Raw genomic sequence first — 27,778 nt, 5'->3', positions numbered from 1 at the left:
ATTTACTGAATGCTTTTTGGAATGGTGGCTTGTTCTGGCCTCCTTCCGGTTTGGCACCAGAAGACACACTATTCTGCTGCGGTTTCCTTGTGGCTTACCCTTCTGGTTTTGTTTGGGGCCCTCTTTGGAATTTGAGTTATTCGAATTCTCTTTTGAGTCTTTTTAGCCTGCTTTCCCTCATCCTTTTTCTGAGTTGCCCCAGAATCCTTATGATTAGCCCTGTTGGCAACCCATAAATCAGCAGCCTTAGCCAGCTTCCGGGAATCCAATTCCTTCGAATCAGCCAAGTGCTGTCTGAGCTCGGAGAACAGGCATCATAAATGGACTCCAACATAAAAAGATTCTTCATACCCTCATAAGTGTTCACTTTGTAACCCTTAATCCATCCCTCTAAGTTTTTCAACCCTTCACTCACCCAGGTAGCCCAAGGGGTACCATCATGCTTTTTGAGGGTTCTAAACCTCTTAAGATACTGGGAAGGGGTCTTCCCGAATCTAGCTATCAAAGCTAGTTTCACACTTTCATAATCCGTCTTATCCGCCTCCCACAACTCCATTACCACATCAGTCGCAACAGGGGGGAGCCTAGAGAATAACCAGGGAAGTAGATCATTCCCGGTGATGTCCTGGAGCCCATGATTGTATTCAAACAGTTTTAACCAATCCAACACATCCAATCTCGGTTCATACATACCCACTAATTCCTTTGGCATCCGGGGACTTTTTGGATTGGAGCTCCTAGAGGAACCAGAGGAGAGAGAAGCATTTTCCACAGACAACTTTTTCATCTCTAACTCGTGATTAAGTTCTATTTCCCTGAGCCTTAACTCAGCTTGCTTCTGCTCAGCCTGGGCATTTATCCGTCTGAACTCGAGCTCTTGGTTCCTTTCAGATTGAGCCAAGAACCGCTTGTATTCTAATTCGAGCTTAATTTTTTCAAGTTCAAAATAAGCAGGGTTACATGTGGGACCTGGTATGGGCCCCGTAGGTACAGCTGTTAAGGCAGGTAGAGGAGCAGGGGAGACAGTTTCGTTAGCCTCTCCTTCCTCTTCAGCCTCTTCATCACTATCGTCAGAATTACGATTTAGATCAACACCATTACCGTTATCTACATCTGCTGGAGAAGTTGGTTCCTCTGAACCAGTACCCAGACTTTGATTTTCCAGCAATTTCGCTATCAGTTCTAACTTCTTGCCTCTTACAGAAAGATTCTCTTGCCTACAGAAAGCTCGTAAATTCTCAGTATTTTCACCTGACAAGGATTCTTGACTGTAAACTTCCTTAGTAGACATGTTTTTGTAAAGTTGCTTTTTAGTGCTAAGCTTTGTGGTTAGTTATCCTAAAGTGTCGAAAAGCACTCTAAACTGTATACTCAATACAAATCCCACCGCTGTACACCAGTGTTAGGCGGAAACCTGTGCAGTTCCATCTGGGACCACTGCAAAAGATTTAGGACTACAGGTGTTTGGCAGTAAACCCACTTGGTAGCAGTCTGTACCACACAGATTCACTTGGTAGCTGTGGCTGAGCAGTCAGACTTCCCTCAAGAAGAGTTAGGCAGTATGTGGAGTATACAATATAGGGCAATCTACACAGTAAGACAAGCAAACACGCAACAAGGCTTCGGTGTAAAGCTATATAGTTATTTATTTATAAGAACACATCTATAGAAAACACTCTGGCACTAATACGGCAAACGATTTCAATCACAATTACAATACGAAGGAAATATCAATCCCCCTAACAATAGTTCGACAAGTCTAGGTTCAACGGCATCACTTATTTGCAGACAGAGGTGTATGCTTTAACCTAGATGGCACTCTAGAATTCGTTAGGACGGGAGAGAAAAGGCGGGTTAAGAAATCAACTCGATACCAATATTTTTTAAGAACAAATGCAAGGCAAGAGGACAGAAACCACTGTAGATTCCAAAGTTCAGAGGCCTGGCCCACTCGGAGAGGGGCAAAGCGATGTGTCCCAAAAAGTATCTTAGTGGAAATGCGCTTCGAGTCTTTATCGCAAATTGTTATGGAAAGATTGGACCAGTTCAGAACAACAAGTTAAAGAAAGCTTGGAGGCGACCCGATGGAAAGGCGAGGATTAAGACACCTCACTCTATCCGGCAGAAAGGGAAGCCAGGCGGACACGGTACCTTATTTGTGGAGAGACAGCTCCGGCGGGGGCAGTTGTTCCTGGTGGTGGATCCACGTCGGGTCTTTGCCAAGAGTAGAGATGATCTCGTTGTCGAAGAAAAGTGAAGTCCGGTGCACCACCAGGGAAGAGGCCAGCCGCGGAGTGCTCCGTCACAAGGCACCACCTTTTGGTCGCGGTACAGGGGTATTGGCTATCCGGTTGCCGAGGTGCTCTGCACGGGTAATTCGACCACTGCGTCCTGGGTGAAGAAAAAGCAAAGGTGACTGGTTGTTCCCACCAGCCAGGGGAAGAGACTCTCCGGCAGGGAGATCTCCTCTGTCGTCGGGAAGTGGTGAGTCGGTTCCGCAGGGCTCCACCGGAGGTGTTGTCGTTGCAGGTCGGCCCAGCTTTACCCTCGTCAGATTCTTAGGTCCTGTGGCGACTTCTGAAGATCCAGTCCCAAAAGACTTGCTTTTATGCAGAAAACCCCCATTCATTCAGCCTAGCTGTCAATCAACACATGCTAATTGGTGAGCGGGGTGGCTCACCACTCTGGCCAATCACTCTAGAGTGCAACCGGAGTTGGCAAGGCAACTCGGTCCAGGGTGCCTAAACCACCTCCCACACCCCCGTGGTAACCCAGACAGAATGGCACCACTTTGGAGGGTCTCTGTACAGAAGCCCGCCAAAAGTGGAACAAAGGGCTCAACCTTTGGTTTAGGAGTCACAGAGACGAACACAGACGCCATTTTAAAAACCGAGTTCTGGCAGAAAATACCATCCGATAGACTTATTTAAGATAAGTAAACCGGTGGTATGTTAGAGATTAACAAGAAAAGGTATCAATCTCCAACAATGGGAAGAATCCCATAGGGTTACATTTGGGGTCGAATATAACAAGTAGTTTCCACTGCCACCAGCCAAAACTCGACGAGGGGGGACTGGACATTGCCCCCTCGAATAACAGACTCAGGAGTAATCGAATTACCCCTACTAGTACGTCCACAATAGGATGGTTTGTACTAGTTCTGTTAGTAAATTTAGGTCTAGTAAAGCCAATGGTGACTTTACATGCCCGGGGAGATGGTAGTCAGTCCCCGGGTATGGAGTCTATGAGGGAGGTCCGCTAGGACGCCCCAGTGCTACGGCACGGAGGGTGCAGTGTAACACACATAGCAAAACATATGAGACCCTATGGAGTAAAAGACCCCATAGCCCATAGAACACATTGACATTCAAAGGAATTACACACCTTCATGTCCAAGAGTGGGAGAAAAAGAGTCTCACTCTTGGCAGGATGGAAAAAAACAAACTCCAGAAATCCAGCAAAGCTGCTGGGGGACTCACTAGGTTAGGAAATCCAGCCTAAACAGAGAATTCTCCCTAACAGACATGATATGGCATTTGTAACGTGCCTATACACAAGTATTTCAAGGTGCGATGAGGCAGGGAGGGGGGAACAAGGGAAGACAGACAACGATACTACTAGGCCAGGTGTCATTTAGATTGTGCAAGTGCAGGGGTAGGGGGAAGGGAAAAGTTCAAGGGGAAGGGGAGGGGGGGAGTGCAGCACAGGGTAAGTAGACTAAAAAACATATAAATAGGCCAGCTGGTGGCAACTGCAAAGGTAAGTGCAGACAAGTGCTGGGAAGGGGGGCTGTAGGGATATAGAGACAGTCCCATAGTGCAGGGGTTGCCAGGGAGGCAGTTCAAGTGGAGAGTGGCTGGGCCAGGGACCGCGGTTGGTGAGAGTGGCCCAGTTGCAGATCCAGTGCAGTTCCAGTGAAGAATTTTGCAAGGGAGAGGCCGAGAGAAAGCAGAAGCAAAGAGGAAGGTCTTGAGGTGCTTCCGGAACCGGAGATGGTTCTCCTCCAGTTCCAGGGAGGCAGGAAGGCTGTTCCAGAGCGAGGCCCCTGCCACGGAGAGAGATCTACCCCCAGCTAGTTGCTTTGAGAAGCGGATGACCCTGACATGCAAGGTGTGAATCACACACACCTGCAAAACAGGTCATGGCCATCACTGTTATGTCACTCAAACCCTCCCAAACCACAACATGATATGGCAAGAAATGCCCATACACCAACACAGTACCAATAAGGTACACATTGCCATGTCAAAAATGTACAGTGGCATCAGACAATGATGCCTGACATGGAATCAGAAGAAATGACTGACCAACAACCCCCCACCCAAAATACGTCATTTCCAAAAGCATTACAAGAGTTGTAGATGTCACATAACAATGAATGCCTGTCTACATGCACATTGTGCATTGCAAAATCAACACTTGCACACTCTGAGCATCACATCTAAGCGACAGACCACATCAAAAAGCAAATTAGGCATGTACAGGATCCATAATTGGTCACAGAACATGTGCTGCAGGGACACAGTGGGCAGCAGAAGGCGAACAGTGTACACGTGGATATGCAAAGGTGGTTGTACATGTAGTGCATCATAGTGCAAGTGTGTGGGTCAGTAAGGACATGCATTCAACATATGTATGTGCAATCAAGTGACCATCAGTGTCCTCTACACATCACATGTGGACATTCACCATGTGTACACCACAGCATGTCAAACCACAACTATCCCCTAACACCTGAAAGGTAAACACAACACATGAACAGGCATTGATCAGCAGAACACAACATGTACATAGGATACCACCATTACAATGTCGGGGTTTCCATCACACTGCAGGGCAAGGCAACTATCAACAACAAACCCCCCCCCTCCCTTACAAATGACCATGACCCAATGAACAACTGCACCTGGGTCATGGAGCCTTCAACCCTCAATTTCACCTGGCCACAGGATCACCCTTCCCCTTTGTCACCATCTCCCACCTTGTGTGTAGAAAGGTGCCTGCACCCTCAGAGTCCACCCTCATTTGCAAAATCACAAAATCCAAGCCAGAAAAACGAACCAGAACACGCTCCAGTAGATGACTTGACGTAGCAGTACCACACAAAGGCCAAGTACTACCACAATGATGTAACAACCAAGGTAGCACAGTAAAACAATGTCACAACAGGATGTGAACAATGTGTGGTACCTAACATAGAATGATGCACCATGAACAGATGTGTTCTGTCACAGGTCCCATGTACAGGCGCGGGAGTGTCATGAAACAACCACCCCCACTGTGTCCCGGGTGCCTGCAAGGTCAAACTCACACAGGCCTCTGAGACCCTGGTGGGGAAGGAGGGTCAGGGATATGCAGTCGGGACAGGTGTTGGCACACTGGATAACTGGAATGAGTGGCAGGAGAGGGGAGGAGGAATGACACATGAAAGTAGGGAATGCACAAAAATGTACTACCTGCATGAACACATACACAATCCGGACAAACTTGGACATCATTGTCATGGCCTTCTGTAGTCCAGGCTTAGGAGTGGCACGAACCAACCACCCCCTCTAGGGTTTTGGCGCCTGCAAGTTTTGGGCTTACACAGGCATCTGCAACCCCAGCGGGGAAAGAGGGTTAGGGAACGTTGCTTGGATAGGTACGGGAAGCAGGAACACTGGGTAGAGGGTATAGGGTTTAGAATTGGAAAGGACTCCGGGTGATTAGGGCAAAAAAAACATACCAAATTGAATTACACATTCATCCATGCATTAGTGCACCCCCCAGCAAGCCTATGCAGAGCAGTTTGAAAGAAAAACAACAAGACACTTTGCTCTGGTTTTGAGTGCTGGCCTCCTGCCTGCGCACTCTCAGGTCTGGTTACAGGAGCACTGCAATGCTGCAAAGAGAGCCACAGTCAATAATCTGTACGTGCCCATTACACAAAAACACACCACCAAACATGCCCCATAGCAACAAACTACTCTACAAACAGACAATCTGGTGTAGATGCTTCGTACCCATATATAACATGACCACTGTGATGGGTCATACACAATCAATGCAGTATGTCAGCCGCCGGTGGGTGCGTGTCAAATGGAACACCAATGTGTCACAAATCACACAACATGCAATGTTCCCTGGGTAAGCAGACAGACCCATATAGCAAGGCATGACTTCAGAACAAGTCGTGTTCCACCATGACCGAAACAAAGTTGGCAGTGCATGTATCAAAATGTGCATGGAAATGAAATGCAATGCACCCGAGTATGTCCCTTGCTGTATGTCCCTGTGAGCTGCCCCTTTCCATGTCTCGGAAGGCTACCTGGTTGATACAAGTGCCTCAATGGACCTTGGTGTACCGGAGGGTATGAGCCACTGCCCCTGCAGGTGTCCCAGACAACCTTACAATCAACAGCCATCAGTCCACTAACACATCTGAGCTGCATTGTGTGCTTCAACACCATAATTTGTCCAAGCTCACCCTCAGTGCTGTGACTAAGCCTGCATGTGCAACTTGCCTGGTGCAAGCTTTGGTGTGTTGTGGCCCCCCTGTGCTGCTCACCTTGCCTGGAGTTCCTTGGAACACGTCAACATTCTAGGATGTAGGTCTGCAATCCCTGTGCCTCTGCTTGTGCACACATATTATTATTATTATTATTATTATTATTATTATTATTATTATTATTATTATTATTATTATTATTATTATGTGCATGTGGGCACCAACAAACGTGTCCAGAATGCAGACGTCCAATGGGCCAGGTCTGCTGGCAAAGGTGCTCTGGAGGCTCATCCCCCTGCAGAAAGGGCATGAAATACATGATTAATGCTTTAAAGTCATCTGTGCGTGTCTCTTCAGGCATCTCATTACTTGACCATGTCAGAGACTTACATCAGAAATCACTCCATCAGTCCGTCTTTCACATCCAAAGTGTGGAACACACTATCTACGGCATGAATTGCAACAAGCACGTGTACAGTAAAGATAAGAAACATAATACACAATGCATAGCAATGAATGTACACATTAATCATGAAACACCCCACATGAAAGCACAATAGACAAGCAATGTTAAACTATATTAACTAATTACACTAACTATGGAAAACCTACATTACCTAATTAAACTAACTATCAAACAGAAACTTAACTAACTAAACTAAAAGAAAAATCAAAAATGGCCACATACAACCCGGGGGGAGGGGAGGCACCCAGGAGGGGGAGGTACAGGGTGCTGCTCAACACCCACATGCAATGGTGCTGAGCCAAAAAAAAAACTCCATGGGCTCAACGCCTGCACAGCCCGACCTATGTGGGAGATAGATGGTCGTCCGAGTCTGGCTCATCCTGGAAAGGAGGACGTGGCACAGTAGCCTGGCCACGCCTAGCCGCAGCTTGCCCCTCGTCGGCAGCAAGTCTGCTGGACGGGTGAGCCTGGTTCTGTGTGGCGATGTGACGTAGGTCTGCATGCAGAACCTCGCGTGATTCCTCTTGCAAGGTAGCACGTGTAACACGGAGTTCCTCCTGCAAGGCCTGGCTGGACAACTGCTGCACCTCCCGGCAAGCCTGTAGCTCAGCCGAGATGGTACGCTCAAGCTGTGCAAACCTCTCCTCTGCCCGCTGCCTCTGGGACATCATAAGGACACCCAGAGTGGATTTGAGAGAAGCATACTCCTCCCTCAGGGCATCCAGGTGCGCCTCTGCGTGAGCAGCAATTGCTTGACGCAGAGACGACATTTCAGCCTGGCGTGCCCTGTCTGAGGCCGGCATGCCCAGCCTGAGCTAGCGGGCCGTGGACCGTGCCGCCTGCTGCTGGAGAAGCACCTGCCTAGCAGGGGGGAGCACAGATCGGGCCACACGCTCCATGCTCTCAGCGATGTTCTCCATTGCTGCCCCCTGCCGTTCTGAATTGGCAGTCATGTCTTGCTCCCACTCAGTATACTGTGGTTGCGCGTGGCGACCGCATTGCCGGGCTTGACCCCTGCGGGACCCAAGGACCGGGGGTCCTCGCTGTGTTGGCACCACCCGGGGCTGCACGACTACATGCCCCCGTCGACGTGATGTCCCAGGCACATCAGTGACTGGTGTGGAGGGTGACCCTGCGTCCCGATCCACCACGGGCGGAGGAACCAAAACTGTCTGATCCCTCAGTGCAGATGTCGCAGACAGAGGAGTGTCCACATCAGAATCACTCACCCCTGACACATGGACTTGATGCTCATCCAACTCAACATGGACGTCAGAGTCGTCATCAAGGCTGGACTCATGGGCAGCCAGAGACAAGATGGAATGTAGCACTTGGGGGTTTTTGTGGCCTACCACCCCACGACCCCCACTTATGCCGGGTTGATGTAGTGGTAACAACCCTGCGTCTGGCATGAGAACACCATCATCCGCCTCCATTGCATCATAATCTGAAAAATAGAGAGAAAAAAGGTCACTTCACATGTCAGAAGCACACAACACACACACACACTGACAACAAATGCATCAGGCAGACATGTGACACACAACATATAACCTGGCATGCATGCTGGTTCAACTTTGAATTGCTTCTGTGATCAGACCTGTTGAAAGGTGGCAGTTTCCATGGAAGTGGGTCTATGCAGTGCAGAAAATGTGTACGCCACTCACTACCTACATGTACAAGGCTCCATGGTGTGTGCCAGGAAATGTGAAGGCAGTGCAAGGTCAAATTCAGGCATCACGTGCATTGTGCATTCAATGTGTACCATATCTAGAATCCAAGCACCCCTCCACCCCAGTACCAAAGCAGGGATGCCTAGCATAGTATCAAAAGGCTGACCATACACCTGTGTATTGACAGGCAGTGTTGACTGGCATCAACAGCTTAATGTGATTCAAGTGACAACACTGCAAATGATGATGGGACAGTAACCAGGACACATGATGAAAACTCTGGAGGCCGCCCATGTGTGAAGAAGACACAACAACAGTTGGACAGAGTCATTGGCCATTGAACAGGCTGAGGTTTGTGAGCCACACAGATTGTCAGACCCTAAACATGTGTGCAATGCAGTACTGAGCCACAGTTGACATGGGAAGGCTGATGAGATGCCGTGCAATGTATGTAACCAAGGACTTGTATTACAGTGATCATCCAGTAAAGGACACATAAGGGCATGCGTGCAATGCACATGGAGCATGAATGGGCACTCATGTCCCTGCGGGACATCTGACCTATGCACAGTACAAGTGAGATACCCTGCATCAAGTACTAAGGCTGTACCACACGGCATATGTCTGGCAGATTCTACGCTGGAAGTTAGCATCTACACAGGACACATGCACAGGAAAGTACACATTGGCAAGATTGAAGCAGACCAGTGCAAAGGTGGAACTGGGGTGCAGAGTGGCGGAGGAGGGGCAAGGGAGCATGCCTACATGGAGTCCCCGCATGCAGGCAGAGGAGACATGCATCACGGAAGCATTGCATTACTTACACATCAGAACCATGTACACGTCACATGTAGTGGCAATCATTCACAGCACATCCCACAAGTGAAACACACACGTCCTCAACAAACACGCATCAACACTCACTGGAATGGGCATCAAAGTCCAGCATCTCTCCCACTCCTTCGACCAATTCAGGTTGTATGAACTCCGCAACGAGTGCCTCATGCGGAGTGAGCTCTTCCTCCTCTGGTGCTGGCCCACCGCCAGTCACAAGAGTCAAGTTGTAATTAGAAGCACGCTTAGCCTTAGTGCTGCGTTTGATGTCATTCCCACGAGGAAGTCCAGTTCCTGCTTGCAGAAAGGCTTCTTCCTCGACGTGCAGGAGGTCGTGGCTGTGTGTGGGGTCCCAGCCTGTGCTGCAGGTGCAACCTTCCTCCTCTTGGACTGTGGCGCAGACCCTGGCTGGCTAATGCCGCCCTGACCAGTATGGCCAGTGGGTTCGGTGGATTGAGCCAAGGGAGTGGCAGGTGGAGGGACGACCAAAGGCCTGACTTGTGTCAGTGGCAGCTGGGTGCCCACTAATGGACCCTGCGCAGTAACATGAGCTGTGGCAGGGACATTGACCGCAACAGTCCTGGTTGGCAGACTCACAACCGGGGTGTTGTTGGGTGCATCTGCCCCTGCACTTGCCAACACCCGGCTGTTCGGGGCAGCAGATGACATAACTGCCCCAGGGACACGTGTCTTGGTCTGAGCAGCCCGGCCTGCCCCTATGGTTTCCCTCCTGGCCTTTTGGAAATCTACCAAGGGCTCCTCAAGTGCCAACGCAGCCTGTGCTGGCAGTCCCTGAGCCTGGGTGGCGGTGTCCACAGCTGCACCTGCAGCTACCACTACCCTTGGGCCCGTGGAAGTCGATGGAACGGACTGCCGGGTCACATGGGCGCCAGTGCCAGATGCAGAAGCTGCATCCCTCGGAACCACAGAGGGTGGTGGCATGACTGCACCGACACATGGCACAACATTGTGCTCAAGTGGCGCACCCCTGCCTCTTCCCCCTTTGTGGCCGCCCTGGACACCCTGGAGTCCCCCTACTCCCTGGTCACCACGGCCACGTCCCTGACCACGCCCACCATGAGGAGTACGCCCAGCTGAGGCACCCCTCACCTTTGGTGTCCTCCCAACCATGGCACAGATGTAGTAGTACCGGCACAGATAGAGTAGTGCCAATGGGAAGTATACACCACAATTGACCTGGGCAATTGGGGTGAAGGTGGTGGGAAGCAGGATGTTAACAGCCCCCCTGCACCTGCAAGGCTGTATGTGACCCCGGTGATGTAGTAACGGGTCACACAACGCTCAGGCACCCCAAAACTGCAGTAAAACCGTGCACGCAACCCTGTAGCCTACGTGCGTGGATTCAACCTCCCGCAGTACGCGATGGCACCCAGTAACACGAATAACGCGTACGCGTGGGACACGCAGGCTACTATGACATCGAAAATGGGTGCGATACACAGGGGCACCCGCAGTGGGAAAAAGAGCATGTGCAACTCACCGTCTGACTAGCGCGATGCAGAAAAACACATGTAGCCAATACCCCCACCAAAAGAAGAGATACGACCTTGATAGCTGTGAAGTTGTGATGGCGCGCGAAACAACAGGAAGCAGCAACACACGTCGGTCTCCAAGAAAGGCACGTACAGCGAACTGCTGGCCCCGCTCACCTTTAACCCGTGCTGAGGGAAACGCTGCGCACGTCACGTCACTTACGCGCATGGGCCCTATCCTCGGATTACACGCAGACGTGCCATTTTTCACGCGCGCTGAAACGCCCATGCACGCCTGCGCGCATCACGTCACAGAGGCGCTTGCGCTTGAAGGGCCTTCTGTCCAATGAAATTGCATATGCATGCAGATGCGCTTACGCGCTCAGGGCCTTTCCTCGAATTACACGCTGACGTGCAGAATTTCCACGTGCCAAGTCACTCCGTATCAAGCTGGCCACGCGTAAGCACACAGAAGACCACGCTCCTGCCCTGAAGGCCGAATTACTGCCCCCCAGAGCCCCGAGCACGCTCCCACCTGCCATCTGCTGCTGCCTGACTGCCTGCTGCCCACGTGCCCTACCATTTGTTGCCTGCACATCAGCCAGGGGTGCTGTTGCTGCGACCACCCCTACTGGAACCGAAGACTCCCGACTGGGATTCCATCGCTCCACAGCCCAGCCCCAGGACCCAGTTGCCCACCCAATCCTGCCTCTGGGGTTGTCATGTCGGGCACTGCAACATCTGGCACCACTGACAACCCCCGGCCAGAGAGGCAGAGGGGCACCAGCTTCAGTGCCAGGGAAGTTGGTGTCCTGGTGGAGCAAGTCCTGGGCAGTGTGATGCCCTCTTCGGAAGTTCCCGCACCGACAAGGAAGGACGGACTCAGATCTGGACGGACATTATGACTGCCATCAATGCGGAGGGGGTGGCAGTCCGCGACTTCCAACATGTCAAGAAGCGCTGGGAGGACTTCAGGTCCAGGACCCTCAACAAGGCCCGGCGCCTCTTGAAGGCAGCGGATGCTAAGGGGCGCCGGGGCCACTTGTCGGAAGATCAGATGAAGGTCCTGGAACGCATATCCCCAGCGCTCCACGTCCAGGTCCTTGAGAGGCAGACCCACCTGGAGTTGAGCGGTAAGTGTACATGCATCCTGATTGTAAGCTGTGCGTGTGGTGATGTTTCGGTAGTGTGCAGGTTGCACCTCTGTTTGTATGGGGCCGAGTATGGGTGGGGGTGTACAGGGCCGTGAGGCTAACACATGCAAGGGCTGTAATGTGTGAGACATGGATGGTGCTTGGGTGTGTAGGCTTGCATTCCAAATGCAGTTGTGTGGGCACACATGTTTGGATGAATGTGTATGTAAGTAGGCATGTTCGAGATGTAACGCATGTATGTTGTTTTCAGCTGCATGTATCAGCACTGTGTACATGTGCATGTGTGTGTATTTGACAAGAGTACAACAGTGATGCAACATGGATGCATGTGACAGCGGGATGTGGAAGCCAGATTGGCAGATGTGACATGGATGCCCATCTGAAAACTGCGACAGTTGGCAGAGGTGTACACATGCATGCAAGTGTGGTGGTGTGTGTACATGTGTAGTGCACTCCCTGTGTTGCATGTGATGTCTGGCTCACCATTGCCTGCTCATGCTGTTGTATGTGTATGGATGGTGCTGGCAGTTGCGATATGGCTGTGGTATGGCTCATGTGTGCAAGTTGAAATGGCATGTGTGTTGGGGATTGTGATGGCATGTCTGAGGTTTGCCAATGCCACTCATGTACAACTGTCATGTGTGTATGTGTCCATTGTACAGTGCCCTGATGCCTGTGTTTTATTTCTCCCTGTCTGCAGCATCAACTGATGAAGGGGGCGGAGAAGGTGCTGTGGAGCACAGCGGCGGGGATCCCACCGCCAGCCGGAGATGCAAGGCCCGGCTCCCCTCCCAGGTTGTGATCTCGTCGGGGAGTGTGGAGTCCGGTGCCGCATTCGAGGCCACAGCTGCTGGGGGGAGGTCCAAGAGGCGGAAGTTGGAGTTGGACTTCTCGGCAGCAGAAGGGGCAGCTGGGACCCCACAGGGCCAACGGGGGAAGATGGCACGGAGTCATCCAGGTTGGTGGGGGTTTGGTGGAGGAGGAGGCCGTGCAAGCAACAGAGACGGGGTCTGGAGTTGGGGATTCCACTGGTGCTAGTGGTGCAGTGCAGGACCAGGGACAGGAGGCAGCACAGGCCGCCGCGGAGGTGCCTGTGTGCAATCCTGTCCCTGATCCTGTCATCATCTTGCACCAGCAGGGATGCCTACGTCCAGACCCGTTTTCAGGCAGGGGATGAGCTCACGACAACTGGCCTTCCTCTGCCTGCGGACGTGTCTATCCGGGTCCGGGTTGAGCCTGTCCTGACTGGTGTGGCGTTGCGTCAACGGGCCATGCGAGGTGACCTGCAGTCTTTTCATGAGGAGACTGCATGTCATCTCGAATGGCTCGTTGACCGCGTCGGCCTACTGGGACAGCTCACCCAGACCAGATTCCTCCGTTTGATGGGGCTTGCTGCGACCCCCTCCTCAACTGAACCCCCTATGCGCCGTGCGGAGTTGGGCGTCCAGCAGGGGTGGCCAAATCAACGACTGCACCCCAGCCAGCAGAGGATGTGCAGGCAGCAGGAGGCAGTGCACGGGCAGAGGCACAGCAGCAGCAGCAACGTGGTGGGAGCCATGATGGCTCGGGGCCTTCGACATCGGAGGGGTAGGCATCGGCCAGAGGGCAGGAGGACCCAGGACGGGAAGTGTCTTCCGTGTGGCAGCGGTTGGGCCACGCCATAGATGAGGAGCAGCAGGGGCAGAAGAAGCACGGCTCACAATGATCAGCGTGGAGAACTCCATGTGGAGGGCCCTGAGGTGGGCCGAGTGCCTCGAGGCAATCCACAGGGGGTTGGAGGTGGACACGTCAACTGCCCTGCGGACCCTCGCGGCCATGGAGGAGGACCGCCTCCGGGACATTGAACAGGAGTTCGATGATGCCCTGGCCCGGGACATCCAAAAGTGAGCCGTCAGACTAGCCCACTGCCCTTGTAAATAGTTCTGTAGTTAGTGTTAGGTTTCCTTTGGTTTTGCATTTTTTTTGGACCTTTCGGACATGGGCCACATTTTTGTATATAGTTTTTTTTTTTATTAGGTAGTGTTATTACATAGGTTTCATTTCTTCTGTTGGAAGTTGACTGTTGGATTTTCATTTTGTTTTATGATTTACCCATGGAGCAATGGTTTTCAATTTTAATTTTCCATTGGATTTACTTTTGTGGACTGTGACTTTGGACACCTTTCCTTTGGATTATGATTTGTGGTTTTGCATTATTTCACGGACATGCTGGTTTTTATTTTTTTAAATTCCCATTTTTGTTTGTTTATTTTTGATTCAATTTATGTTTCTTTTAATACATATTTTTTGTTCAAACTTCAATGTGTAGTATCATCTCATTGGTTTCATGCATATCATGATATGGGTTTTGAGATTCACTGACACCCATTGGGTGTATGTGAGGGACATGTGTTCATTTCCAAACTTGCAATTGGGGTTCTATCATATTATTGCCATTTCTAAGTGGGTGGATGCAATACTCGGGTGGGTGTTTGGCATTTGGAGGCTCACCATAAGGGCCAGGGATCTAGATTGTGATGACATGTTGGCTGGGGGACATGTGTGGGGGCCTGGTGGAGGGTGCCCCACAGTGCTGTGGGGTGGGGTTGCAGGGGGACATGAGTTGGACATGAGTTGGGGGCCTGGTGGAGGGTGCCCCGCCAGTGCTGGGGGGTGGGGGTGCAGGGGGACATGAGTTGGGGACCTGGTGGAGGGTGCCCTGCACTGCTTGGGGTTGGGGGTGCAGGGGGACATGAGTTGGACATGAGTAGGGGCCTGGTGGAGGGTGCCCCACAATGTTGAGGGGTGGGGGTGCAGGGGGACATGGGTTGGGGGCCTGCTGGCAGGTGCCCCACAGTGCTGGGGGGTGGGGGTGCAGGGGGGCATGAGTTGGGGGCCTGGTGGAGGGTGCCCCACAGTGCTGGGGGGTGGGGGTGCAGGGGGACATGAGTTGGGGGCCTGGTGGAGGGTGCCCTGCACTGCTGGGGGGTGGGGATGCAGGGGGACATGAGTTGGACATGAGTGGGGGCCTGGTGGAGGGTGCCCCACAGTGCTGGGGGGTGGGGGTGCAGGGGGACATGAGTTGGACATGAGTGGGGGCCTGGTGGAGGGTGCCCCACAGTGCTGGGGGATGGGGGTGCAGGGGGACATGAGTTGGGGGCCTGGTGGAAGGTGCCCTGCACTGCTGGGGGTGGGGGTGCAGGGGGACATGAGTTGGGGTCCTGGTGGAGGGTGCCCTGCACTGCGGGGGTGGGGATGCAGGGGGACATGAGTTGGACATGAGTGGGGGGCCTGGTGGAGGGTGCCCCACAGTGTTGGGGGGTGGGGGTGCAGGGGGACATGAGTTGGACATGAGTTGGGGGCCTGCTGGCAGGTGCCCCACAGTGCTGGGGGGTGGGGGTGCAGGGGGACATGAGTTGGGGGCCTGGTGGAGGGTGCCCTGCACTGCTGGGGGGGTGGAGGTGCAGGGGGACATGAGTTGGGGGCCTGGTGGAGGGTGCCCCACAGTGCTGGGGGCTGGGGGTGCAGGGGGACATGAGTTGGACATGAGTGGGGGCCTGCTGGCAGGTGCCCCACAGTGCTGGGGGTGGGGGTGCAGGGGGACATGAGTTTGGGTCCTGGTGGAGGGTGCCCTGCACTGCTGGGGGGTGGGGGTGCTGGGGGACATGAGTGTTTGTAGATATATGTGTGTGTGGATTGTTGCCTGATATCCAATCACAAATTATGACTTCCGAAAGCGCCTGGCAAGCAAAATTGCAGTCTGAATTATTGCACATGGCTCGGTATTATGAAAATAGGGTCAATAATGAAAAAGAGAGGATAGAAAAGAAGAAGGGAGACTTAAAGACAAAAGTGTTGTGGCAGCAAATAGTAGGAGGAACCAGAAGTGGGAATACACAGTTTAGAGGTCAGTTTGTACCACAGAGTAATGCGCAAATGGGTCCTGTACACATGAACCAATGTGCTTATTGCAGACAAGAAGGTAATTGGCAAGCACAATGCCCAATCCTTCAGCAGCGATCGAATAACACATATGGTACCATGGGTAGGCGATCCAGAAGCCATCCAGGGATAAGGGGCCCTGGTAGAAATCAGTTCACTCAGAATCAACAGTCATTTTCACAAGATAGCCAGCAGCATAGTGTTGATAATAGGAACATTTTTGATAATCCTTCGGCTGTTTATCTTTCTGATGACCTTGCATTTGATGATGTACTGTTCCGAATCAGAGTCTGCAACCAGTACCTATTCCCGTCGATCAGAAAGGGCCTTACGTAGAAATGCAGGTGGGGAATAGGAAGCATCTATTTTTGATTGATACAGGAGCACAGAAGTGTTCCATTGATCATTCGCTGGTTGCAGATATTCCACTGTTAGGGCAGAACAACATGTCTGTAGGGTTCTCTGGTACACCAGTGGTTAGTCCGATCTCTCATCCGGTACCGATTTCACTGGGGCCATTCACCGATTCATGTCCATTTCTTTTGAGGACGATTTGTGGCAAAAATGTTTTGAGGTTGAATCTGCTGAAATAATTGAATGCGGTAATTTATTGTTCTCCGGATGGAGTGCATTTGACAGTTCCACCTCAGCAAACTTATGTTTCAAAATTCTTGATTAGGCCTTTACCGACTGAAACGGATAAAGTTCTGGCATGTTCATGGGTGGTTGATGATAATGATGTTGGTATTTTACAAATTGAACCTGTCAAAATTGTGTTAAAACCAGGTGCTAAACTAACACAGATTTCACAGTATAAGATTTCAGTTGATGGTGAGCAAGCTTTAAAGAGTATAGTTGCTGATTTTGTACATCGAGGAGTGATCGAGGTAATTGCAGGAAGTTTGTGTAATGGTCCGATTCTACCGGTGTATAAGAAAGGGGATAATGCGATTCCTTTCTGTTTTTATTATTGATTTATGTGCTATCAATAAGATTGTTGCTCCATAATTTCCAATTGTGCCTGATGTGACCACTATATTGGCAATGATTGCAGCCTCAGCTACTCATTTTAGTGTTGTGGATCTAAAGAATGCTAGTATTCCTGTACATGTTGACAGTAGATATTTGTTCATGTTTACCCTCGGGGGCCACTTGTTTGCATTGACTCGTGTGCCACAAGGGTACACTGAGAGTCCAAGCATTTACAGTAGAGCTTTGAAGGAACTGCTTGATACACTTGAGTTGCCTTCCACTTGTACGTTGTTGCAGCATGTTGACGATCTTCTTTTAGCTGCAGACTCAGAAGTTGCTTGCAAGGAGGGCACCATGTTGCTGCTTATTCATCTAGCAGAACATGGGCATAAGGCTTCATTGAAAAAGTTTCAATATTGTCGACAGGAGGTCGCCTATTTAGGCTGTCTCCTGTCAAAGGAGGGGAGAAGACTGACACATGAACGAATGCAAAGCATCTCTAGCATGTCTGTCCCAAATACACAGAAAGAGGTCAGCGCCTTGATAGGCATAGCTTCATACTGTAGACAGTGGATCCCTAATTTCTCATTAATGATAAAACCAATGTTGGCATTGACAAAGAAGGGCATTTCTTTGCCTTTACCGTGGAACATGGATTGCCAGAAAGCTTTTGATCTGCTCAAGGCTGCGTTATGTTCAGCACCGGTTTTGGGAACACCAAATTATGACAAGGCATTGGTGTTGTATGTGCATGAATGTGATGGATGCGCTTTGGCTGTGTTAATGCAGTAACATGGAGGGAAGAAATCACTCTGCGGTTATTTTTCCTCCACTCATGACCCTGTTGCATGCGCCTTGCCAAGATATTTGAGAGCTGTTGCTGCTGCCGCTGAATCTGTAAAACAAAGTGAGGGTATGGTTCTGGGTCACTCCTTAACCGTGATGGTACCTCACTCTGAAGATGTTCTATTAAACAGAACGCAAATGCAACATCTCACATCATCACGATTAACAAGATACGAGCTGATTATATTTGCACCGGATATCCAAATTAAGAGATTTTGTGCATTAAATCCGACCAAACTATTGCCTCTTCCACAAGAAATTGCTTGCAGTGACAAGAAGTCACATGACTGCCTCCATACCACAGAGCAAGAAACTAAAGGCAGAATTGACTTAAGTGATACACTGTTAAAAGATCTACAAGGGGAGCTGTTTTGTGATGGCTCCTGCTTCAAACTTCCGGATGGTACATCCACTGCTGCTTATGCCCTCACTACATTAAGCACTATTGTGGAAACCAAAAGAATTCTGCATAACTCCGCGCAGGCCACAGAGATTATTGCATTGATTCGAGCTTGTGAACTTTCCAAAGGGCTTAGTGTGAATATATTCACAGACAGTCAGTATGCCTTTGGGGTGGTTCACAACTTCGGTAGATTATGGGCAAAAAGAGGTTTCTTGACCTCACATGGAACTAGGATACAACATGGCACTTTGATAGTTCGGCTACTCTCAGTACTTGCGCTTCCTACTCAATTAGGGATAATGAAGTGCACAGCACACCAGAAAGTAATGATGATGTGGGGAGAGGAAACAATTTTGCTGACAGGATAGCCAAACAGACTGCCACGATTTGCATTCCAAATGTATATGACAAAAGAAGTCACTAACACTTGTGTAATAGATGTAGGAATTGGTTGTATGAAACACATTCAGGCTGATGCCACTCCAGAAGAGCTTAAGCAATGGGCTGAGGGTTTAGCAAGTTTAGACGATGAAGGTTTTTTGGTAAATAATGGAAAGCAAAGATGGATGCTGCCCGATGCTTATATCACCGCTATGGTTATGATGGCTCATGGTCAAACTCAGATATGTGCTAAAAAGATTTGTAAACTGTTAGAACCTGTCTTGGTGAATGTAAATATTTCAAAAAATGCTGAGCGTTTGGTCCAAAATTGCATGGTATGCTTACAGTATAATGCGGGGAAGGGGTAGTTTTGGTCCCCCCTCTGTGCCTTTTGAGGTAATACACTTCGATTTCATTGAAATGGAGCATTGTCAAAATTACAAATATGTTCTGGTAGTTATTTGTGCTTTCAGCAAATGGGTCGAAGCTTTCCCTTTAAAAGATGCCACAGCAATGACGACGTTGAAAACCATGCTGAAGGAATATTTTCCTAGGTTTGGTTTGCCAAGGGTCATTTGGTCAGACAATGGTCCACATTTTATCGCTGCTGTTATCCTGCAAGTATGCGCGGAATTACAGATCAATAAATGGTTCCATTCAGCCACACCCACTCTGAGTGCCGGATTTATAGAATGCCACACTGGTATATTGAAGAATAAATTGGCTAAAATTTGTGCAAGTAGCAATTTGAAATGGCCAGACACCTTACCTCCCAGTAAAATAAAAGGGACCAGGTCATCGACTCCGACCCGGCGACTGGGTGCTCATTAAAGCATTTGAAAGAGCATCCTGTCTCGCACCTCGCTTGAAAGGACCGTTTCAAGTCCTATTGGCCACACAGACTGCTCTACGAGTAGAAGGCAAACAACACTGGATACACGGAACACACGTCAAGTAGATACCTTTTCCTCTGCCGCACAACAAAGGGGAAGAGAAGGAAATTGTTCACTCTGTTCCTCATCACAAGTCTGTTCTAACCAACACCGAGGGTGTCGTGGAAATCCTTCCTGAGCCCATGGGGCTTGCCACTTTGCCTTCAAGTTCTTCTTCAGATCTTTCTGCAATGATGCTTCTGCTCCATCACTTCCTTCAGGAAGCGACAACACTCTGTTCGCAGTTCACACCGTACTTGGAGTCTAGAGGTACGATCTGCGTCCGTGGCACCAAACTTACAGCACAGCATCGGCTGTGCCCACAAGGAATTATCGTTGAGCCAGTGCCTTTTCACTCTTTTGCTGGAAGCGATAAATAAGAGGCAGGGACCGGCAAAGTTGTCTTTAAGTAAGATAGGCCATGTGGTAAGGAGCCACCGACGGATGAACTAAAAGAGCTTCTAAACAGACTCTGAGAAACAATGGCCCTCATTCCGAGTTAGGACTATACCATGGAGTAAATAGCTCCATTTTCTCAACCATGGAGCTATTTAATCCATGGAATACCGGCATGGTGAATGGAGTAATTACCGGTCCATTCCAAGGTTGGATGGACCGGTAATTCCCCATTCACCATAGCCCTTCCCCATCCCCATTTCTGCCCCCATAGGGCTCAATGGGAATGGGGAAGGAGGTAATTACGGCACTGTAAATTACGGTGCCGTAATTTACTCCAAGGTCACTTTGCGGGTCCCGTAATTTACTCATGCTAAAAGCAGGAGGTAAAGAGGGACCCACAAAGGGTACTCGGAATACGGAGGTAAGGGATTACCGCCATCGGTGCCCTTACAGGCGCCGGTAATCCCTTACCTCCAACCTCGGAATGACCCCCAATGTCCTTTCCTAAATCTACTTGTGCGGAACAAGCTATTGGTCTTGTGGCTGACAAAGAATCTGTTCATCAAAGATAATGGTCCCTGAGGACCCATTGGGCCTCATTATGAGGTGGGAGGAATGGGTTTAATGGCGCCGGTAATGGTGCCGGTGCCGGTAATCCCATTGTTAAACTAGGGTGCTTTTCTCCCCTCGCAGGATTCTCATACTTAGGTGGCCCTGACCTACTACGCATTACTGTTTGATCTGCATTGTGTTAAACTAGGGTGCTTTTCTCCCCTCGCAGGATTCTCAAACTTAGGTGGCCCTGACCTATTACGCATTACTGTTTGCTCTGCATTGTGGTAAACTAGTGCCCTCCACTCACTTCCTGTCTGCATACTCGTGTCGTCCGCCTCCCCTCCTACTCCATGGTGCTCTCTATCTCGCCTATCTACTCTAACTGCTTCTCCATTGACTATCCTGCTCTCCTCACTAAATCCGGTAGGAAAAAGTTTAAAAAGGACATCCTGGTCTCCAACCCAGGCCTCCCTATCGCTGACACCTACACGAGCGCCTGCTCCAAGGAAACTCTCACTGACATTCTCTTCTTCGTGCCTTCACCTGACCTATGGACCCTTCACATGGTCGCTGTGCTCTCTCCTTTCTCCACCTCTCCCATTAATGGTGGCACCCGTTGGGATGTCCTCTTGGCCCCTTTCCACTCCTCTAAAGCCATCATTAATGTCTATGCTAACGGGACCGTCTTGGTCCAAGGCCCTCAGGCCAACCTTCACCTCTTTGATAGACGCTTCCCATGCCCCATCAACTTCCTCTCCCCTCCCGCTGTCCCCCCTCCTCTGTCCTCGGCTACCTTGCCTCTCCCCTCCCTCCCTGCCCCTTCTCTTGCTCCCTCTTCAACTCCTTCTCTAACACCTCTGCAGGGCGTACCTCTGATCTGTACCCCTCCCCGGAAGTTTTTCAAGGGTGGCAACCTTCTCCACATTGCCACTCTAAACTCTCGCTCTGCCATCAAGCACTCCTCTGATATCTGTCGCCTTCTTGAGGAACTGGACCTCGACGTCCTCGGTCTCACTGAGACTTGGTTAACTGCCAGCTCTGCCACCAGCTTCGACACACTCCTACCTGACGGCTACAAGATCCTCTCCGTGCCCAGGCCCAACCGTTCAGGGGGTGGTGTTGCCCTTATCTTCCCTGAGTGGATTCCTGCCACTGTCACTCCTACGCAGACCTACTCCTCTTTTGAATGTCTTGTCTGCCGACTTTCTCTCTCTCCTAGCCATTCCCTTACCGTGGCTACTATCTATCGGCCACCTGGTCAAATTTCCTCCTTCCTCTCTGAGTGGGCTGACCTCTCCTCCTCACTCCTGTCCTCAACCACCCAACTCCTCTTTCTCGGTGACTTCAACATCCACCTCGATGCCTCCTGTCCCCCCACTGGTCTCTTCCGCGAACTCTGCAACTCTCTCTCACTCTCTATTCTCCCGTCTGGGCCTACTCACTCTGCAGGGCACACTCTTGATGCTCTGATCTCTTCTGACCTTCCCCTCTCCCTCCCTCTCTCCACTCCTCTCTCCTGGAGCGATCACTTTCTCCTATCCTCCCACCTCTCCCTCCCTACCCCACAGGCAAAGCCACCCTCTTCACTGCCACCCACCTTCTCGGTCATCCGACCCATGAAGCGCGTGTCAGTTGAGGCTTTCGCTGCTACCTTCTCGCCCCCTTCTCCCCCCTCGGCTGACTCCCACCCTGACACAGCCCTCTCCATGCTCTATTCCTCTATATCTGATACTCTCGATATCCTTGCTCCCGTCATGAGAATCCGCCTGAAGCCCAAAGCCAAATGTAACTCCTGGTATGACTCGGATCTCGTCACCCTAAAACGCAAGTGCAGGGTGGCAGAGAGGAAATGGCGTGCTTCATGTTCATCCTCTGACAAACTGGCCTGCCGCCTGCTCCAAAGGCAATACCGGCTCTCCGTTCTCACCAAGAAGAGAGCACTTATCCAAGCCCGCATCTCTGAGGCATCTAACAACTCGGCCGAACTCTTTAAAATCTGCAAGGAGCTGGCCAACCCTGCTGCAGTCTCTACCTCTCCTGTCCCCTCCCAGGCCCTCTGCACTGCACTGGCCTCGCACTTCATCTCAAAAACTCAGGACATCCTGTCCTCGCTCTCCTCCTCTCTCCTCCCTCCCTCTCTTCCCGGCTCTTCCTCTTGCTCTCTTGCAGCCGCCCCTCCGCCCTCCTTCTCTGCTTTTCCACCTTTTTCTGCTGATGAGGTTTCCAGACAAGTCCGATCCATGAAAGCCTCGTCTAAACAGGTTCACCCCTGTTCCTCCAAAACCATCAAGGACCACATCGACTCCCTGGCTCCTGCCCTGGCTGACTTTTGCAACCACTCATTCGCCTCTGGAGTCTTCCCATCCCCCCTCAAGCACTCCCTTGTGCACCCCCTCCTCAAGAAACCCTCTTCCGACCCCTCCTGCCCGGCCAACTATCGCCCAATCTCCATTACTCCCTTCCTGGGCAAGCTCCTGGAGAAACTGGCCATCTCCCAGCTTATCCTCCATGCTGAATATGTTGGTAATCTTCATGACCATCAATCCGGCTTCAGAGCGGCCAGAAGCACGGAAACTGCTCTCCTGAACATCCGTGAGGACCTGCTCCTGAACCTCGATTCCAACACTCCATGTGTTCTCATTCTGCTCGATCTCTCCTCTGCCTTTGACACTGTCAACCATGCCATCCTGCTCAACCGTCTCCGTGATAACCTGGGTATCACTGGTCAGGCTCTGGCATGGCTGACCTCTTTCCTTTCCGGTCGACCCTCCCAGGTCCAAATGGGCTCCTTCCTCTCTGACATCTTTTTCTCCACCTGTGGTGTCCCCCAGGGATCCAACCTCTTTCCCTGGCTTTTCAACCAGTATCTGGCACTCCTTGCCCACCGCATCGCCGCTCTCTGCCCCCACTTCCAGTGCTATGCGGACGATACCCAGCTCATTTTCAGGCTACCCTCGGCCTCCTCCTCTCCTTCCCTCATCTCCGACTGTCTGTCTGCTATCCAGGAATGGTGTGCCGCCAATGACCTCTGCCTTAACGCCAGTAAGACTGAGATTCTACTCATCGGCACACCCACTCCCTCCTTCCCTGCAGCTCTCTGGCCGGCCTCCCTTGGCCCCCTTCCTGCCCCTACCTGCAAGGCTAAAAACCTCGGGGTCATCTTCGACTCCACACTCTCCTTCTCTCCTCATATATCTGACGTCTCTAAGAAGTCACACTACCAGCTGCACCTCCTCAGAGGTATTCTTCCCTTCCTCTCCTTCCCCCAGAAGCTCACTGTCTCCCGAGCCCTGGTCCTCTCAAGGCTGGACTACTGTAACAGCCTCTATCTTAATCTGCCTGCCTCCACTCTCCGCCCTCTGCAACTTATCCAGAACAGAACTGCGAGACTTGTCCTTGGCCTCAAGCCCAGGGACCGTATCTCTCCAGGACTGAAATCTCTTCACTGGCTCCCAGTGGCTGCGAGGATTAAGTTCAAAACCCTCTGCATTGTCCACAAGGCCTTCTGGGGCTAGGGGCCTAAATACCTTCAACTCTCTCTTCCTAAATATCTTCCTTCACGAGCCCTTCGCTCATCCGTCTCCAACTCCCTCATGGTCAGCCGCTTCTCGAAGCAACGAGCTGGGGGTAGATCTCTCTCCGCAGCAGGGTCCTCCCTCTGGAACAGCCTTCCTGCCTCCCTGAAACTCGAGGAGAACCATCTCCGGTTCCGGAAGCACCTCAAAACCTTCCTCTTCGCTTCTGCCTTCTCTCTCCCTCTCCCCTGCTAAACCTGCTTAACTCCCCACTGAATTCTGCACTAAACCTGCATCTGGGCCACTCTCAGTGACCTCGGTCCAGGGCCCAGCCACTCTCCACTTGCACTGCCTCCCTGGCTCCCCCTGCACTGTGGGACTGTCACTGTATCCCTACAGCCCCCTTCCCAGCACTTGCTCTGCACTTACCTCGCACTTGCCACCAGCTGGCCCTTTTATTTATTATTTATTATTTTATTACGCTACTTACCTTGTACTGCACTTTCCCCCCCACCTCCTCCCCCTGCACTTTCTCCTTTTCCCCTTAACTCTGCACTTGCGCGATCTGAATGACACCTGGCCTAGTAGGATCGTTTGTCTGTCTTCCCCTTGTTTCCCTCCCTCCCTGCCTCGTCGCGCCTTGAAACACTTGTGTATAGGCGCGTTACAAATACCATATCATATCATTGCGCCCTATTAAGAGGTTCCCTTGCGGTACCCGCTCAGAACGTCTGCTCAGACCAGACGTCCTTTGCGGGTCCCGCAAGGGGACCAGGGAGATAATAACGGGCCAGTTATTTCCATTTGAGCCCCTATGTGGGGCTCAAATGGGAATGGGGATAGGGATGGGTTTTTGGAATGAGGAATTACCGGGACATCCCAGGTTGGACTGACCCAGTAATTACTCATTCAAGGAACCCGGACCCAGACCCGAGTTTGGAGTCAGCCATGGCGCTAATAGCACCATGGCTACCTCCAAACTCGTAATGAGGCCCATTGCTTTTTAATCACAGTACTGGTCTGTTTAACAATTATATTTTCGCTTGGGTTATGGCACATGGAAGAGGTGCGTCCACTTGAGACATTGTTACCTACTGAAATTATCTCCACTGTGTTTCCACCTTTCGTGCATCTGCACACTCTTCCTTCCGAGACTCCCAACATCGACAGGGTTATTACAATAACACTCTCCTAATGATTATGAATGCGACCCATGCGATTCTAAACAGAACAAATTGCTGGGTGTGTTCACACTTGCCACAACACGGGGAAAAGGGACTGGGCTGGTATATTCATCCTCTTCCTTTAACTACTGCATGCTATGGTTCGCTCAGGGCATTATTCTTTGGTCGTTGGAACAATAGTATTTCTGGGAATTTCGACGGAACAAATCTGGATGAATTTGAAAAACGAGTCCTAACACCTTTGGGATCTTCTCTTTTTGCAAATAGGAACAAACTCAATGTTTCTTCTATTAGACCTTCCGATAGACTCTCTAGACCTTTCCAGTCATTCATTTCTTTCAAGCGGGATGCCATGCCTCCTTCCTATACTATTAATCATAGCCCCAACTCTGTTTCCTTCTGTATGCAAAGGGATGGTTCTCAGCCAATGGGTACATTTGAGGGTTGTACCAACATTGCAAATCAAACCAGCAAGGACAGATCTTTGTATGTAGGAGATCCTGTTTACTTTGTTTGTGGCAGTGAAGCGTATCCTTGTTTACCTAGAGATTGGCAGGGAACATGTTACTTGGGTATCTTATTACCAGAGGTATAGGTGGCCAGCACCTCTGAAGTCTCTAGAGCTCATCCAAGGTGGGATGAGAATGGTGATACTCCTTCACAAGTCATTGTTAAATCCATTGTACAATATTTTAATAGTTGTCATGTAAACTGGGCATGAACCTTAGCATGTAAATTATTAGTTTGGAGAGGACATGGACAATGTTTGGATATAAAAATGTGTTAAGATGTCCAGCACTCTCACCCCTCACTGTGTCTGCTGGTACGCACTACAAGGTGTTGGGAGCCAGATAGCTATTTGCTTGCTTTGAATCCGTACAGAATAAAAGATACTTGTATCTTTTCGACCCGTGATTGGCGTATTTCATTTTGTGGTACTAAGCCTCGATATTTCTTTGATCTTTCACCCTGACCCCACATGCGCACCTCTCGCATACAGCAGTGACGATGTTAGAAACAAAGAAAAAATAAATAAGCAAAATCCAGTGTCCACATGTGATGAATTTGGTGAAAGTTGTGAGTTGAAGACAGAAATTGACAGAGGCTGAGGAGGAGATCAGGAGACAAAGAAGCAGACATGGCAATAGGGAGGCGATGGCAAGTGCTACGAACAAATGGGTGGGAGGGCACACAATGCTTAGAATAGATGGAAAAGAGTATGATTAACTTTAAAGAAAGGGAATAGATGGAAAAGGGTATGATTAACTTTAAAGAAAGGGAAGTTAGAGGAAGACAGGAGAAAGAAGAAGAGAGAACTGAACAACAGGAAAAGAAAATTGAGCGGAAAAGAGAGGAAAAAAGATAAATAAATGTACAAGAAAAGGAGAGGACAAGAAAACAAAGAGAAAATAGATAAAGGGAGAAGAGACGTGAAGAAGAAAGGGAAAAGGAGAAACAAAGAGATGCAGAGGAGAAAGAGGAAAAAGAAGGAGGAAGAAAGCGATCAAAAGATAGAACAAGAAAGAGAAAATAATAGAGAAAGGTGATGAAAATATATCAATGAGATAGTCAAGGGGCGTATGCTCCAAGAGAAAGAGAGAGAGAGACAATGCGCAGGAGATGATAAAAATAGACAGATTTTGAAAAGATTTTAAGGAAGTGGATGAGATTATCTCAAAGAAAACTCTCCCAGATGAGGGAGAGGAAGGGATTGATAATTTGTGCTAAAGCAGAAAGGACACTGGTGTTCATAGTACAAAAAAGGGTACAGGAGGGTCTTCACAGAGGGGAGAAAAATATATTGGAGGAAGCGATGAGTGGATTGTATAGGGCAATTCCCCTTATGAGACTAGACATTCAGGAAAGAATGGATGATGAAAATGGTGAAAGTGATGATTTGATGTTTATTGATGAAGAGAGAGGGGAAGATGGAGAAGAAGAGTAGGAAGAGGTTTCATGTTTGGGAGAATTCTCAATATGTGTGAATTTCCCTTACCTTTTGGGAACCCCAGTAACTTTTCTGGATTTCTAGGATTTGATTTTTTTTACCTGGAAAGAGTGTGAGCCTTTTTCCCACTCATGTATTTTGAGATGTATTTTACATTTGTGTTCTTTGGTTATGGAGTTTTAAAGCAACTCCATAGGCGTCATCTTTTTCTGTGTGTCACACAGCACCTTCAGTGCAGTGGCACTGGGTTGTTTTTCAGACTTCCCAATGTTTAATCACCTTCTCTGGGACTGACTACCGTCTCCAAGAGCATGTGAAGTTAAATTGACTTTACTAGTCTCTTTAAATTTACTGACCTAGCACACACTATCTTCCTATTGAGTGCTGGAGGGGTTGCTTAGCTTCCCCTGAGTCAAAACACTCATGTAACAGTAAAATGTTACCTTGTCCTACTTTAACTGACTTGTGGCAGTGGTTTAGATCAAACTACCATGATGTTTCCCAACTGCTAACAATGGTAGCTAAAAACCGGGTCAGCCATGTTTTTCAATATGGCACCCAAGACCTATCTGTAAAAACAGACTCTGGTTGTCTTTTTTCTCCATTTCTTTTAGG

The sequence above is a fragment of the Ambystoma mexicanum genome, chromosome 2p, assembly GCF_040938575.1.
Source record: "Ambystoma mexicanum isolate Mex_15411 chromosome 2p, UKY_AmexF1_1, whole genome shotgun sequence".
In the NCBI taxonomy this organism is placed as follows: Eukaryota; Metazoa; Chordata; class Amphibia; order Caudata; family Ambystomatidae; genus Ambystoma; species Ambystoma mexicanum.
Note: the sequence above shows the minus strand (reverse complement) of the source record.